The sequence below is a fragment of the Nannospalax galili genome, unplaced genomic scaffold (genome assembly GCF_000622305.1).
Source record: "Nannospalax galili isolate Female #2095 unplaced genomic scaffold, S.galili_v1.0 scaffold24, whole genome shotgun sequence".
Taxonomy (NCBI): domain Eukaryota; kingdom Metazoa; phylum Chordata; class Mammalia; order Rodentia; family Spalacidae; genus Nannospalax; species Nannospalax galili.
Genome location: NW_008352654.1, coordinates 2,629,100 through 2,634,472, shown reverse-complemented (window position 1 = coordinate 2,634,472; position 5,373 = coordinate 2,629,100).

Here is a 5,373-nt window from a genome sequence, read left to right as displayed (position 1 = left end):
TAATTTTTTTTTAATTATAAAAAAAAACCCTTGTCCCAAAGAGAGCCTGAGAGGAGGCTGGCAGGGGCTGAACATGTAAGCTCAGGGTGTGGACAGCTCAGAAGGGCACAGTGTACCACCACAGACTCATCCTTCTGCAGGCTTTGGGTTCCATTGCTTTTCCCCTTCCCTTTCCTCCTTCCCTCCCTCCCTGTCTCCTTCCTCCCCTCATTCCCTCTCTCTTCTTTCCTCTATCCCTCCCTTCCTTCTTTTTTCTTGTTGGGGTTTGCCAAATGATTCCATTTTTAATCTGATAACTTCCACGAACCAAAAGAAAAAAGAATTGGGGGCTGGAGAGATAATTGAGTGGGTAAAGTGCTTACCATGCAGACATGAGGACCTAAATTCAGATCCCCAACACCCATGTAAATGCTGGTGCCATGGTACACATCTGTAACCCCAGTGCTGGGAGGACAGACACATATGGATCCCCAGAGCTCACTGGCCTACTAGTCTAGCCAAACTGGTGAGCTCCAGGTTCAGTGAGAGACCCTGCCTCACAAAAGCAGGAGGAGAGTGATGAGGAAGGCACCCAGTGACAGTCTCTGACCTCCACACATGCACCGTTTGTGTACACCCTCACACGTGTGCATACACATGAACACATACATATACTACACAAAAGAAAAAAAAGAAAGAAAAGAAGGATTGTGTTACCTGCAGAGGGCAGGCCCGTTGCACACCTCAGGATGAGCCTGGGGATTAAATTCTTGGTTGTAGACTAAAACAGATAGATAGATATCAGGGATGATATGTGCATTTCTCATCACTGACAGAATACCTGACAGAAACAACTTGGGGGGAGGAAGGGTTTATTGTGGCTGATAGTTCATGGTGCAGCCCACCATGGTGGGAAAGGCAGCAGGAGTGGCTCAAACTATGGCAGGACCATGTAGCTCAGTTGCTCCTATCTTGGTGGATCAGAAAATAGCTCAAGTCAGAATCTGTAAGCCCCATCCTTCTGGCCCTATGTCTGCCAGCCAGGCCCCATGTTTAAAGATTCCACAACCTCCAAACACATTTAAGGACCAAGAGTTCAAACACAGCCATCTGTGCAGGGCGCTTACATGCAAACCATAACTTAAAGGTGGAAAGGAGCCAGGCATAGCAGTACACATTCAAGTGATTGAGGTGGGAGGCTTTGGCATTCTAGGTGATCCTGGGCTAGGTAAGGTCAAGGCCAGCCTGGATTACATGATAAGAGTCTGTTTTAAAATAACAAGACAAAACTTAAAGGGAAAAGCCCCTGAACCAAAGAACTATATTCTTCAAACCTGGGCCTTACACATGTTGAACATACCCCTACCACTGAATTACATCCTAAACCCCAATATCTGTCTAGTTACTTTCTGAAATTCAGTTTAAAATTTTATTTATTTAGGGATAGAGACATGACTCAACAGTTAAGAACACTTGCAAAGGACCCAGGTTCAGTTCCCAGCTCCCACATCAGGCAGCTCACAACTGCCTATAACTCCAGTTCCAGAGAATCTTATGCCTTTTCTTGGCCTTTGTGGGCACCTGCATGCACGTAGTGCACATACATGTATTCAAACACACACATATGCACATCAAATTAAATAAATTTTTTAAAAAAAATTGTGGGTATGTGCATGTGTATGCACACACATACAAACCGTGGTGTATATGTAGAAGTCAGAGGACAACGTACAGGAGTTAGTACTCTCCTTGTACTATATGGTGTCCAGGCATCAAACTCAGGACATCAGGCTAGGCAGCAAGAGCTTTGATCCTCTGAGTCATCTTGACAACCCCTTCTCTTTTTAAGAAAGGGTTTCATGTAGCCTAGGCTGACCTTGAACTCCTGTTCCTCTTGATCTACCTCCTAAGTGATGGGATTACAGGGATGTACCATTCCTGGCTTGTACTAGTTACATTCACACCATTTTGACCACAATACCTGTCAAAAAGTACTTAAAGGGGAAAAACTATGTTTTGACTCGAGGTTTCAGACCACCATGGTGGGAGGAAGGCATGGAAGAGCATTCATGGCAGCAGGAGTGTGTGGCCGTGGCTGCTCACATCATAGAAGACAAGGATGTTTCCATTCCAGCAGACCAGGAAGCAGAAAGCAAGCTCAGACAACCTTCAAAGGCCTGTTTCTACCAGCCAGGCCCCATCTTCTAAAGGTTCCATAGCCTCTCAAAATAGCACCACCAGAGGGAGAGCAAGCATTCAGAGCATAAGCCTGTGGGGGAGTGTACTAGTTACTTATCTTGTTGCTGTCACAGAATACCTGACAAAAACAAGTGAAGAAAGGAGGTGGGGGTGGGTAGCTCACAGTTCAGGGGTACAGTCCATCATGTCAGGGAAGGCAGGAGCTTGAGGCAGCTGCTCACACTGCTTCTGCAGTCAGGAAGCAGAGAGCGATAAATGCTGGTGCTTGGTGAGGGATCCCAGTTCATCCAATGGTGCCGCCCACATACGGGGTGTCTTCTCACCTAAATTAATTTAATCTAGAAAATCTCTGGCAGACATGCCCAGAGATTTGTTTCCATGGTGATTCTAAATCCTTTCAAGTTAACAAGCAATATTAATCATCACAGATGCATTTTCGGTTTAAACCACAACAATCCACCCTGGTCCTAAAAGTCTCATAGCCAGCTCCTAATGCAAAATGTGTTTATTCTGTCTCGAGGAGTCTTCACTGTCTAAACAGTTTAAACATTGTTCAGAAGTCTGAGTCCAAAGTCTCAACAAAGACTCAAGGCATGTGCTCAGCTCTGAACCTCTGAGATAGAAAAGAAAGTTACATACTTCCAACAGCCACACTGTAATGTAAACATCCCCATTCCACAGAGGAAGGATAGGGAGATGGCAAGGAAAGAATAAATCAAGAGCAAAACCCAGCACGGTAAACACCAAACCCTGTGGCTCTGTGTTCAGCATCTGGGACACATGGTGGCATCATCAGAACTCTGATGGCCTGTGCAGCTCTTCCCCATCGCATCGCTGCGTGTAGCGCTCATGACCTTGCTCTTGGGCTGGCTCTGATCAGTGTTTACAGATCGTCTTAGCAGAAGTTCCATGTTCCTGGTATCCAACAGCCTAGAATCTATAGTAACTTGGGCTTTACTTTGACAGCTTCACGAGTTGCCCTGTCAGGGCCATCCAATCTTGCCACCTATTATATTGTCTACTTCAGTGAAGCTCTGGCTGTAGACATCCATGGCCCCATAATGCTTTTATTCTGTATGTCCGCAGAAACCAACATCGGGGCTGGAGATGGCTCAGCAGTTAAGAACATTGGTTGCTCTTGTAGAGGACCCTGGTTCAATTCCCAGCACCCACACATGGCGGCTCACAACTATCCATAACTCTAGTTCCAGTGCATCCAACACCCTCTTCTGACTTCCTTGGGCATTGTATGACACAGGTGCACTTACATACATGAAGGCAACACACTCATACACATCAATTAATTAATTGATTGATTGATTAATTAATTAAAAAACAACACCACTGGGACTAGTGAGATAGCTCAGTGGGTAATGGGGCCTGCTGCCAAATCTGACACCCTGAGTTCAATGGTCCTAATGGTGGGACTCACATGGAAGAAGGAGAGAGCCGACTCTCCCAAGTTGCTCTCTGACCTCCACATACACATCTTGGCACACTCCCATCCCCTGCACACAAAAAATAAGTGAATATAAATGTAATAATTTTTTGGTCTTTTTGAGACAGGGTCTCCCTGTAGCCCCAGCTGTCCTGGAACTCACTATGTAGACCAGGCTGGCCTTGAACTCACAGAGATCCACCTGCCTCTGCCTCCCAAGTACTGGGATTAAAGGTGTGTGCCACTACGTCCAGCAGATGTAATAATCTTTTTCAAAAATTTTATTTATCATTTTTGTTTTATGTGTATGCATGTATTGCCTGCATGTAGGTAACTGCACCTGTGTCGTGTAATGTCCTCAGAGGTCAGAAGAGGCTGTTGGATCCCCTGGGACTGGAGTTACAGACAGTTTTTAGCTATGCGGGTGCTGGGATTCAAACCCAGGTCTTCTGCAAGAACAACCAGTGTTCTTAACTGCTGAGCCATCTCTCCCACCCCAGATGTAATAATCTTTTAAAAAACTATTACCAAATAGGTGATGTTAAGTTCTGCTACTAGTTCAAGAAATATTCAATCTGGACATAGTGGCACATACCTTCAGTCCCAGCACTCAAGAGGCAAAGGCAGGCATATTCTGTAAGATCAAGGCCAGCCTGGTCTACATGGTGAATTCTAGGTGAGCTGGGGATACAGGGAGACCCTGTCTCAGAAAAAAGCAAAAATGGGGCGGAGAGTTGCCTCAGCAGTTAAGAACACTTGCTGTTTTCCCAGAGACTTCCGATCAATTCCCAGAACCTAAATGACAGGCTAACAACTATTTGGAACTCCAGTTCCAGGAGATCTCATGCCCTCTTCTACCCTGTGTGGGCATTGCATGCATGTGGTAACATATAGACAAAATATTCATGCACATAAAATAAGAATAATAAATAAAATATAAAAAATAAATAAAAATTAAAAATATCTGTGAGATAGTTCTATAGCTGGTTCCCAGCCCAGTCCCCTCTTGCAGGATACTCAATGAACTATTCTTCAGGAAGGAGGAAAGGGAGGAGCAGGAGCAAGAGGAGCTTGGTTACATCTGTAACAGCCTCTGAAAGCCTGGTCAGCTAAACCTGGGAAACGCTTCCCTGTGTGACCTGGGTAAGCACAACACTGCAGAAGCACTCTCTTTTTGAAGGAAAGTCTCTCAAATGAATTTGAAGCTTTATACCCTGGAGCTGGGGCCAATTCCTAAAATGTCCTCAAATCACCTTTCCTATCACTGCAGTGCAATGTTCTTGACTTCCTCTTTAAAAACATTTACTTGCCGGGCGTGGTGACACACACCTGTAGTCCCAGCACTTGGGAAGCAGAGGCAGGCGAATCTCTGTGAGTTCAAGGCCAGCCTGGTCTACATAGTGAGTTCCAGGACAGCTGGGGCTACAGGAAGACCCTGTCTCAAAAAGACCAAAAAAACAAACAAATGAACAAAAAACCATTTATTTATTTTTGTTTTTTGTGTATGAGTGTTGGGCCTACATTAATATTAAGTAATGTGTGTGCAATGCCCACGGAGGCCAGAAGAGGTCATTGGATTTCCTTGGAACCAGAGATACAGACAGTTGTTAGCCACCATGTCAATGCTAGGAACTGAATCCAGGTCCTCTGCAAGAGCAGTCAGTGCTCTTAGCCACTGAACCATCCCTCCAGTCCTAGTTCTGGACTTCTTTTTACTGGTGTTCTTTTTTTTATTTAAAAAAACAAATAACTGTTTA